Source organism: Triticum dicoccoides, chromosome 4A (genome assembly GCF_002162155.2).
Source record: "Triticum dicoccoides isolate Atlit2015 ecotype Zavitan chromosome 4A, WEW_v2.0, whole genome shotgun sequence".
Lineage (NCBI taxonomy): Eukaryota > Viridiplantae > Streptophyta > Magnoliopsida > Poales > Poaceae > Triticum > Triticum dicoccoides.
Genome location: NC_041386.1, coordinates 669,655,256 through 669,667,594, shown reverse-complemented (window position 1 = coordinate 669,667,594; position 12,339 = coordinate 669,655,256). Strand labels below are relative to the sequence as shown.

At 43.6% G+C, this 12,339-nt stretch overlaps 1 long non-coding RNA gene and 1 other non-coding gene across 3 annotated transcripts; both read left to right on the top strand.

Moving 5' to 3' along the window:
- The first annotated feature begins 2,259 nt into the window (after positions 1-2,259).
- LOC119287865 lies at positions 2,260-5,832 on the top strand. 2 transcript variants are annotated; one of them, XR_005140983.1, is made up of 3 exons: positions 2,260-2,400; positions 4,746-4,747; positions 5,822-5,832. It is a non-coding gene; the product is annotated as an uncharacterized LOC119287865 (long non-coding RNA). The 2 variants fall into 2 exon arrangements; XR_005140984.1 differs by having other exon boundaries at positions 2,260-2,487.
- On the top strand, positions 3,248-3,327 carry TRNAL-UAG. Its single transcript has one exon. It is a non-coding gene; the product is annotated as a tRNA-Leu (tRNA).
- Positions 5,833-12,339: the final 6,507 nt, after the last annotated feature.

Sequence of the window (12,339 nt, the reverse complement as noted above, 5' to 3'; positions counted from 1 at the left end):
GACCCTTCTAATTTATCTTTCCGGCTCAGACGTCATTCTGAACATGAGCTGGTTCTGGACCAAACTATTTGTCTTCAATTGTGCCTCTGGTCTATCCAACTTATCCATCCTTGATCAGAGTGTCTGCTTCTGATCCCTTGTTTTGGAAATCATAATTCCTTTGTTATCTAAGCATCGAATTATTCAGATGTTCTATAATCTGATGCTCGTGCAATCTTTCTTCCTCTGATTGAGTACAGATACTCACATCAGCTCCGTTGTGGATCGCCCGATCCATTGTTGGATTTCATCCGACGTCGTCCTTCATATTCAATAACCTTGGGAGCCTTTCCACGGGTGTATATTGCCTTTGGTAAATTGTATCCTCTGCTTGGCCAACCATGCTCTGCTTTCGAGCTTGTGTATTTACTTTTGAAACTTGTGGTATATTTTCTAAGATGCCCCGATGGGTTGAACCTATGCCTTCTTTAATATGTGTGAACTCGAAAGTTTTCACGAGTCATACTCTTCTGGTATTTTGCCAGATAATATTTCAACACTACAACTTCATCGAAAGCGAGAAGTGAATGAAAGGGTATGCATTGGAGAAGTGGGAGTCGACCTTGAACTCTGCGTTCATGCCCATGGACCCGATGTGGAACTTATCATGGAAGCTTCTTGCCAAATATTTACTCATTCGAGTAATTCTTTTGGTGTTATTAAATTGGACCCCTCGTAGTTATGGTTTCGACCATATTGTTCTTATTTGTTCCCATTTCTCGGGCAATTTTAAACATTTGTCTTTTGCGGATCAATGCCCCAGTCCAACCTCTACTTTGATCTGTCATCGAGTATTACCCCCTGGTATCTCGAGATTATCATGGAACTACATAACTTCTTATGAGTCCTCCATCAAGTGCTACATTCTCACTGGTTCCAATTTTTCACGGGCCTGAGTTATTAAACACTCGAGTACACCGTTAAGTGAATCGAGTCTGTAATCCGATTCATTTAACTCTAAGTAATTTTCATTACTTATGAGTTTAATAATCCTTCAAGTCATTCCTAGCCTAATCGGCTACATCATTATCGTGCTAATTTTAACTGTGCTACCGGGCCCTTAATTCCGGAGCACAACTTTTGATGATGAGCTAAGCTTTTGCCGATTTGCTCGTCTTATAGTTCCACTTTGAACGACAAGCTTGAATTCGAGTTTGTGTCGTACTCATGGTCCCAAGGGCATTTCGCTCCATCATTCCTTTGACTTGATGTCATCGCCGACCGATTACATCTTCATGAAACCTCATGACAAAATTTATCATGATCATCATCAACATTCTGATGCTCTTCCAAGATATCTATCGAATTCTTGATGAGAAATACCACCCTTGCTCTCTGTGAATTGTGTTATCATCGACCACTTTATTGCCTTTCGTGCAACATAAACTTGTTCGTGTTCTGTGTTATACCTTGAGTTCCTTACTAACCAGTAATTGTTCTTCTTTACCTTGGACATTAGCATCTCTTATGTCCTCAATGTTGTGAGAATTTCACCACCTCTGGAGAATTCTTGATACAAGTGATACTTATCACCATCACCATTCTTTTCCTGGTCACCGTGTTATTTCTAACCACCGACAAATGGACTGTGATGTGCAATTCCAAAACTTCTAGCAACCCTATTGCTTTGAAGTTAATGGTCGGCCGTTCATTCTTAGATGAGTACTTTGGAGTTCAGTCCACTGATATGGCCCTTTACACATATACCCATGCATATGTAGTGTAGTTCCTTGCTTGCGAGTACTTTGGATGAGTACTCACGGTTGCTTTCTCCCCCCCTTTTTCCCCCTTTCCTTTCTTTCAGGTTGTCGCAACCAGATGCTGGAGTCCAGGAGCCAACGCCACCTTCGACGACGACTCCTACTACGCTGGAGGTGCCTACTACTACGTGCAGCCCGCTGATGACGACCAGGAGTAGTTAGGAGGATCCCAGGCAGGAGGCCTGCGCCTCTTTCGATTTGTAATCCAGTTTGTGCAAGCCTTCTTAAGGCAAACTTGTTTAACTTATGTCTGTACTCAGATTTTGTTGCTTCCGCTGACTCGTCTATGATCGAGCACTTGTATTCGAGCCCCCGAGGCCCCTGGCTTGTATTATGATGCTTGTATGACTTACTTATGTTTTAGAGTTGTGTTGTGATATCTTCCCGTGAGTCCCTGATCTTGATCGTACACATTTGTGTGCATGATTAGTGTACGATTGAATCGGGGGCGTCACATTTCAATATCTAAGTATAAATACTTATAAAAAGAAGAAAAAAGGATTGATTTGCAGCAATAGATGTCTTTCACATACAACTAGAAAAAAGTAATTTCCTTTTTGAATGGCAGTTCCAAAAAAACGTACTTCAATGTCAAAAAAGCGTATTCTTAAAAATATTTGGAAGAAAAAGACTTATTTTTCCATAGTACAATCTTATTCTTTAGTAAAATCAAGATCATTTTCGAGCGGTAATTAGCATCCAAAACCAAAGGGTTTTTCTGGGCAACAAACAAATAATAAGATTTTTGAATAATATGAATTGACTTATCAAAAAAGAATTCCAATTATTTAATAATTTTGATTCTTCTTTGAATGTACTTTTATGTGTCGAATTACTCAGTACAATATTCTTAGAACAAAAAACCCCTCCTATATATACAAGAAAAAAAGTTTTGTTTGGTATACTGTGTGCTAAGTATTCTTTTCCTATCAATGAACTTTTCATAATTTTCATAATAGAATCCTCACATTTTATTATGAAAATTATGAAAAGTGGTCTATTCTTACAATAGGACTTACAACTTCTACCTATCTTCTCCAAAATCATAAGGTTAGTAAATCTTATTAATAAGAGCATAAAGACTTTCATTCTAGAAATTTTGAAAAAATCCAAAAAGCCTTTTCTATTTATCCATTTTAATTTCATCATTAAATTGGATTTTTTTCATTGTATTGAAAGAATTTTCAAAATGTAAACGAGAAATTAATTAGAAAAAATTAGTTCTATAATTGCAAGTTAGAAAAAAGAAGTTCCAACTCTTTCAGGCAGTGTTTGTGTTTCTATTGGGCAAAGCAAGAGTTTATTGTAAAAAAATGGAAACGATACTACCAAACGAAGTCTATTTTAATGAAAACTCTAATGTTCCTAAATTTCATGGACTTTCCCAATATCGACGATTCCCAAGATAATAGGTATTATTCTTTTAAGTTACCTATTATTTGAAGTTAGCCGCCATGGTGAAATTGGTAGACACGCTGCTCTTAGGAAGCAGTGCTCAAGCATCTCGGTTCGAATCCGAGTGGCGGCATTCTTGAAAAAGAATACAATAGATTAGAAATCAATTCGAAATTTACAATTTTGTAATGGGACCTTCCCCTTATGCTATTTGCAACTTTAGAACATATACTAACTCATATCTCTTTCTCAACGATTTCAATTGTGATTACGATTCATTTGATAACCTTATTAGTTCGTGAACTTGGAGGATTACGTGATTCGTCAGAATAAGGAATGATAGTTACTTTTTTCTCTATAACAGGATTCTTAGTTTCTCGTTTGGCTTCCTCGGGACATTTTCCATTAAGTAATTTATATGAGTCATTGATCTTCCTTTCATGGGCCCTGTATATTCTTCATACCATTCCTAAAATACAGAACTCTAAAAATGATTTAAGCACAATAACTACGCCAAGTACTATTTTAACGCAAGGCTTTGCCACATCGGGTCTTTTAACTGAAATGCATCAATCCACGATACTAGTACCTGCTCTACAATCTCAGTGGTTAATGATGCATGTCAGTATGATGTTATTAAGCTATGCAACTCTTTTGTGTGGATTCTTATTATCTGCCGCTATTCTAATCATTAGATTTCGAAATAATTTCCATTTCTTTTCTAAAAAGAAAAAAAATGTTTTAAATAAAACATTTCTCTTTAGTGATATTAAATATTTTTATGAAAAAGAAGTGCTTTAAAAAGAACCTCTGTCCCTTCATTTCCAAATTATTACAAATATCAATTAACGGAGCATTTGGATTCTTGGAGTTATCGTGTCATTAGCCTAGGATTTACCCTTTTAACCGTAGGTATTCTTTGTGGAGCAGTATGGGCTAATGAGGCCTGGGGATCCTATTGGAATTGGGATCCTAAGGAAACTTGGGCATTTATTACTTGGACCATATTCGCAATTTATTTACATAGTAGAACAAATCCAAATTGGAAGGGTACGAATTCTGCACTTATAGCTTCGATAGGATTTCTTATAATTTGGATTTGTTATTTTGGTCTAAATCTATTAGGAATAGGCTTACATAGTTATGGTTCGTTTACATTAACACCTAAATGATTACATAAAATAAAACCTTCATGAAATGAAGGTTTTTACTTTTATGTTTTATTTGCGAACCCCTTGAACGCCTTCTCAAAGGGTTCTCAAAAATTCGAGATAGATCTAATTATACTTTTTTACTTATTTCCGCATTAATAGAGCAGACGAGTAAAAAAATAAACCTATTTAGGATAATAATTGGATAAGAGAGCCTCTACCCTGTCAACAGATAGGGAGAGAACAAAATCTGGATAAATACCAATTCCTATTACTAGTAAAAAGATACAGATTAAAATAAAGAGTTCTCGTTGTCCAGAATCCACAAAATTTGCGTTTGGAACATTAAATACCTTGTATCCATAGAACATATGGCGTAACATAGATAATAAATAAATAGGAGTTAATATCATTCCAATTGCCATTACAAAAGTAATTAGTGTTTTTGGCATTAACAGAAATTTTGGACTAGTAATTAGTCCAAAAAATACTACTAATTCTGCGACAAAACCACTCATTCCTGGTAAGGCAAGAGAAGCCATTGAAAAGATACTAAACATGGTAAAAAATTTAGGCATTGGGATAGATATTCCCCCCACACTACTAGGAAAAGGCATGCTAGTGGCGCACCGAATTTGCCTTCTAATGGCGCACTACTGGTGCGCCACTGGCATCACGCCATTAGAATTAAATTCTAATGGCGCACTACTGGTGCGCCATTAGTATCTGGTGTTCTAATGGCGCACCGCGTAGTGCGCCATTAGTATAGCCTGCAGTGCGCCATTAGAATGCCTCCCAGGGGCCATATGTACAAATGTGCTTTGGCATTCTAATGGCGCACCAGCAGCTAATGCGCCATTAGTGTGATGATCACAGTGCGCCATTAGTGTCTTGTGTGGTGCGCCATTAGTATGAATATTAGGTTTTATTTTTTTTTGCTTTTCTGATTTTTGCACAGGTTACAAAATATATTATTGCATAGAATATAGACAGCAGCACATAGCAACATCAGATTCATCAAATACAATAGAAGATTAGTCTCCGAATACAATTCATCATATTAGTCTCCGGATTCAAAAGACCGGACAAAGATAAAACATTACAAGTCTCAAGACCGCGAGTATCGAGTTTGCCTTCACATTACAAGTCGATATCGATCATCTAAACTACCATCACATAGAAGAGAGCTGTGGTCATCACGATGAGCATCATCGCGATCAAACTGGTCTTCATCCGGTTCCTCCAACGCTCCCTCCTCTCTCCCGCTAGATAGCGGGCGTATCTAGATTCGGCCTCCGCCCTAGTGGTGTACCCTTTGTAACTGTTACCGCTGAAACGGTGAACCTGTCTCCGACACTCCTCCTAGTCATCGTAGACTCCGGGAACCTTACCCTTGTACACGACATACGACGGCATCTCTATGCACAAGCCAAACAACAGACAATACATAAGCAATGTGTAAGTATGCAACAAAAGGATCGGAAGAGAAAAGCAAGACATTAATAGCATGATTCATGGTCCTACTAATAAATAGCATCGATTACATCTAAGTTGAACAACCGTCCAAACCAAAGAGACATCCGAATTCATTAAAGTTTAATTACAACATGAGCCAATCAATGTTTCAGAACTACACATCACTACTTTCGACTCAACTCATCGGACAGGAGCGTGGGTGAAGCCGCCGTCTGTCGTGATGGTCATGAAATCACGGTCGTTGTCACCCTGCATTTGTAGCGTTTCATCTATCTCACTGTTGGACGGTTGATATCTGAGGAAGAACTGCCCCGCGGTATGAAGGACATCTTGATGGATGATGTCCGCAAACTCCGACTGGATGCGAAAGAATTCTTGTCTAAGGTCCGCGTCCTGGACTGCCGATGGAGGGCGTAGCAGAAGGTGATGATGGTCCCTTACGATCGCCCGCATGTGATGGAGGGCGTAGTAGGCATCCTTCTGACCGCCAGGCGGCTGCTTGACGCAGCAGAACTTCGTATTGTGTGAGAAGATGTGCTTGCCGTACTTATGAACTGGCCTGGTGAAGGTGCCTCCAGATTGGGCGTAGCCGGGGAGAACATCATCAAGAACTTTCTTCACATTTGTGTAGTCTATCATGGAGTTACAGTTCGGGTCGAAATATGTGGCCATGGAATATTTCGGGCTTAAGAGGATGAGTGTGCAATGTGTGTCACTGCACAGAACACGGAATGTTAGAAAAAAAAGAACGATCGAAATCTAAGAAATCATATGTTACGGGGCGGTTAAGGGATGACTTACTCGGGAAAGTAAGGCACAAGGAAGTTATCCTTATCTGCGTTTGCCAGAATGACGCCTTCGAGGTGTGAACTCGCAATTTGGCGGTCCCCAGCGCTGCTCAAGTGCTATCACGATGTCCGTGGTATTGTCTCTAATGATCCGCATCTGCATGCTCAGCGAAAACAGCCGAACGAAGGTGTAGTGCAACGGATGAAGGTTAAACATAGCAAAGATGTCATCAAACCGCAGGACGATCATACCCCCGATGTCGCCATCCACAAAGCCCTTGCTCTCTGGCACCTTGGCCACGAAAACCGGGTATGCCACATCCTTCTCTCTGAGACGCCGCTTCTCCAAAATCAGAACACTGTCGTGCAGACTCCGCATAGCACCGGTTGCAGCATTCAACATATTTGGCGGTAGCATCGCCCTACCCGCCACATGCACCCTCCTCGAGATATCCTTAGGTGAAGGTGGCCCGTCCTGAGCACGGATCGAACTCGGTGCCGGCTGGCTCGCACCGGCGCCCTTGTTAGTCTTTCGTTTCCGGCCCTTCTTCTTGATCTCCTATAATGGGACCGAGTTCTGCTCATAGACCGCCTTCTTCAGCGTGTTGGGGATGATAATATTTCGCGCCTCAGCTATCTGAGGCTCGATGAAGGCGGGAGCTGGAGGCGTGTCCTGAGAACTGAACGCCAGACGACGCTTGTTGCAATTGGATTTCTCCGCCGTACCAGCTAGATCGCGGTGGTCTTGGTTGGGTTCTTGAGAAAGAGGCCCGCAGAACTCGTCAGCGTACCCATGTTCGGCAAAGTACTTATAAACTTCGGTAAATGTACCGTCGTCGTTGTCGTCGCCGTCCGGATCTTGTGCCATAGGGCTGTCCGGATCCTGTGCCATAGGGATGTCCGGCAGGTCCGGTAGCGTTGCGGCGTTCTTGCCATGGCTTGGCGCCGGCACGACTGGCGGTCTTGTCTGTGGGGTGGTGTCCCCCGCCCCCAAACGAATCTGGCTCTTCGGCCATAGCAGGGGCCAGTTTACGCAGGTGCCGAGGGTCATCTCATCTTCTTCGTCGGCCCCAGCGGGTCGAATCGGAGGTAATAGCTCGTCGCAGCCTGGCAGCACCCGGACCACTTCAACCCTATACATTGTGGTTGGCATCCGATTACCGTGGAACATGGGGTTGCCCGGTTGAACGATTCTGCCCTTGGCGACATCGACCAACTCGGTGCCCACGAAGTGCAGAAGAGTGCAAGGAACGTCGGCGGTGCCCTGGAAAAACATGTATAGGGCGGCAGGGATGCGCAGTCAAAGGCAAGGAGATGAAGTCATCGGCCGAGAGGCTTAGTTACCGTGATGCCGTCGAGCTCGGCTAATGTCGAGGCACCGCCAACGGCGGGCGTGCAACTGACGGAGGGGGCGATTGCTGGCGAGGTGCCGGTCGGCGTACACCCGGGTGCATTAAGCTCCAATGCCCGTGCCGGTGCCGGAGACACGAATACCGCCTCCGCCGGAGACACCAATGGCGCCGCCGCCGGAGACACCAATGGCGCCGCCGCCGGAGACACCAATGGCGCCGCCGCCGCGCTGTGCGAGTTGCTGGCCGTGAAGCTGGGAACCGGGGGAGGCCCCTTTTGGCCGCCCGCAATCCACGTCGTCAGCCCATGAATCAACGTAGGCACCATGGCGTTGAGCGTCGTTCCAAGTTGTTGTTGCACTTGCTCATGGACAAGCTCCGGAATCCGCGCCACTTGTGCCTTGAGTTCTTCAACCTCGCGCATCTGGCTTTCCGAGCTGGTCTTTTTCTCCTTCCGCACACCAGCGGTATAGTATGACCCCCATTTTGTGGACAAGCCTTTGCCGGCCACACGACCAGCTGACGTCGGCTTATCGAGCTTATCCTTCTTTTTCATTACGTTCAACGCCCTATTTAAAGGGGTGTCGAAAGGGGAGCTCTTAGACGACCCCGCGCTACTGCTTTCATTGTCCTGCGAAAGGAACATGAACCATTTAGAAATATTGGGGATTAATTAGAGTGCAACCATATGGAGCTAATTATGCGGGGGTGTATTCCTTACCAGAACAAGCTCAAGCGCCCTGGTCTTCGGATCCGTGGTAAGCTCCTTTGTTATCGGGTCCTCCTTGTACCGGGCCTTGACATAGTTCCTGGTCTGCTTGTCACCGCTGTATTTCTCGAAGCGGGGCGGTAGGCCTTGCTCGGCACGCTCCGCGTCCTCCTTGTCCCATATAGGCTCCGCCACTCTATAACCGCCGGGACCGAGTTTGTGTTCCCCTAAGTTCAACTCCCGCATTTCTTTCCCCCACTGACTTGATTCGGAGGTTGCGGGGCTCTGGCACTTGATCTTGAAGTCCTTGTACTCATCTTCGCTCATCAAAGGATATTTCGCCTTGATCTTGTCATAACTATCACCTTTATCAATCATTCTCTTCACCGCGCTTCTCCAAGTAGACATGGCCGTGCTCATCTTCGTGAGGGCGGCATTGTTCACTTTATTCCCTGAGAGGCGTGTGTTTTCAAATTCGGCGGGGAACTTGTATCGTTCGTGCAGCTTCGTGAAGAGGAGGTTGCGCAAATTCCCTCGGTCCTTATGCCTAAGGTTCTCGGTGTTGATCGAGACGGTGCTCCGGAGAATGCACCCGAGCTGAACCGAGTACCCCTTGACTATATGTTTGGGCTCCGTTGGATTCCCGTCGGAGTCCACTTGAGTGAATTCCTCCTTGACGGTGCGGAGCGCATTCGGGCGCCGGTCCTTCCTTTGCTTCTTCGGTTGGCTGCCATCTGTGTCCGCGCCGCCACCATCTGTGTGTGCGCCGCCATCATCAGTGGTGGCATCCTCGGCGGCACCATCAGTGGTGTCATCCCCGATGCCACTAGGGGTTGTGTAATCAGGATCGGTGTCTTCCGCGGCATCATCATAGCGGTGAGGTTGTTCCTCCATCTCTTGGGACAGCTCCCAGAATTGCTTGCCGCCCGAACCACCGGCCTCATCGTTGTGGGCCATGTTTCTCTCTAAATAGTAAAAAAGTTTGGTCAAAAAGATGGTTATTGTCAAGGAACAAGATCATGGTCTCATGATTTAGGGTTTGTCGACACCGAGGCACCCTAAAAGCCTAAGCTTTCATCATTTAGGTTCTCATCGACACCGAGGCATCCGGGGCAACCAAGTTAAGTTTTCATCATTTAGGGTTTATCGATGCCGAGGCACCCTAGGTTGGGCCTAATCTTGGCTCTATTGCCACCTATGTTGGGTTTATCATCTAGGGTTTATTGATGCTAAGGATAATTCTAAGTTGGGCCTAATCACTTGGCTCTATTGCCACCTATGATTTAATGCAGCAAGAATGGCAGGGCAGTTGATCCTACTTAACTAAGTACTAAGATAGCCCGGCCCATGCATTAGTCGCAAGTACCCCATATGTCCTATTTTTAGCAAAGTCATGCTAAAATTCACGGAAAATTTCAGCATGACCTTTGCTGAAAATAGGACATATGGAGTACCCGAATTTGCCGGAACGGAAGTTAATCGACATTCCGGCAAACTCAAGGGCCTCTCGGGGTACCTGCAAATTCATCACGACACGATGGTCGGAGACAAAACCCAGCCACAGACCATATGGTCCTCTGCTTTCATATGGACAAAAATCAGCTCAACTTATGTGAGCTTCCATTCCAGATATAATATGTCTCCCAACAAAAAATCATCAATAGTTTAGAAAGTCTGTACAAACACAGAAAGAATGACAAATGTATTTTTACAGATCATGGCTCAGAGTCATAAACATCTATGGACCAAATATAGTAATGGATACAGCAGATTAGTCTTATGATTTTACTTGTTCGGTATAAAATGGCTTATGCTTTCCTTACAGTACATGTCCACATTTGATATGTCCTTTTTGTCTGTCCTGCTTTTTGAATCAATCGTATCGAGCAATACTATGGAATTAGTCAAATAATTGTGCATGTTTTGACAATAGGATGAATGCAAAAGAAAATCAAATGGTTGTGGCAATCTGTCCATCATCATGACTGTTGACAGTCGCCACACCCACTGTTGGACTTCGATCTAGCACAAAGGGGGTGTATAAGAGCAGATATGGATGGTGTGGTCTGGCACAAATAGCAGTATAATCATCTTAATCTTGCAGTGTAATTTTTAATCCGTGGCAGCAAACGGGCATTGTGCTAGTCTAATAAGAATACACATTGTTGAACTTCATTGCTGGAATTAATGGTTTACTATCAGGATGTGCCTTAGGAGCATCGCTTATCAAGTGAAAACATAAGACACAAACTTGTAGCTGTATGTGTTTTGCCAAGAAAGGGTGCAACAAGAAATATTTTCCTAGTACTGGTTTATCTCACCTAATAGTAAAGGGACATTTCTCCTCAAATCGAAAGTTAATACATCGTTGTTTCTTACTAGGGGAAGATGGACCTCGATGGTCAAGCACGTGGAAGATGGCTTTGTGGGCGCGCCTTCTTAACAGCGAAAATGCATACAGAATGATCCTAAAGTTAATCACATTGGTTCCACCTGGTGAAAAAGTTGGGTTCGAAGGAGGACTGTACACCAATCTGTGGACATCACACATAAGAACAGTAGCAGTAGTACTACTCCTAGCAGTAGTACTACCAAAAGAAAGGAAAGAACAGTAGCAGTAGTACTACTACTAGCTAGCTAGCTAGCTGGTACTGATCTAGCTTCTGCATGCATTTCTCTGAATTTTGTTATACTTAAACACTACAAGGAATTATACTTTGTCATAGCTATTAGTCTTTGGACTAAGGGGCACTAGCACACTAGTAAGTGATAGGCAACCATCCTACATGGAAATGTGAAGAGTTACATGGATGAGTACCAGCTCTAAGTGAAGGCTCAATGGATTCAAGATCAACCGACTGAAGTTGCCCAAACCTGCAAGGAAAAGAGAGAATAATGATTTCGAACTGCTTCTGATGGCATACATAAGCATAAGTTCAGTCCCCCGAATCAAGTACTCCATCAGATTGGGATACTACTCTAGATTAGTGTAGCCACTATCTAACAAAAAATTTCAGAACTGAATTTCAGAGTACTCTAAATGTTGTGTGCCCTAGTATTTCTGTGTTCCCTTGCATTTCTATAACATTTAGTAGCATGACAATTTTATCATGTTGAAAAAAATTCAGTAACATGAATTTGGCTAAGCCAAGCATGATCTTGCTTGCATTGCCGCCTTTGCTACATGAAGCAATAGGGTAGGTTCAGTTTCACTGAATTTTTGAAACTATACATCATTTGCTGAATTTTTGCTCTACATCACTTGCTCTTTGTAAATTATTGCATATATCCAGTGACTGAATTTTTGAAACTATAGGTGAACCTCTTTAGGAAACGCAAAATAGTTAACTGAAACTATCTAAAATACTTAAATCCACTTGATGCTTACCTAATGGAGGCCAACAGAATGAAATGAACTACGAATTTGTTCTCTGAAATACATGTAGGCCAACAGAGAGGATGTTCTTACAAGGGAGCAAGAAGCCTGCCGCCATGGCCCTAGGGTTTGCAGGTGAGGGGGTGGAGGAGAAGGGAGGAATCACCATGCATTGGTTGGGGAGGGAGGAAGGATGGAGAGGGAGGAAGGATGAAGGAGGAGAGGTACCTGGGCAGGCGCGGCCGGTCGCCGGAGGGGTCAGGGTCGGGGTTGGGGTCGGGGTCGGCGGCGGCGGC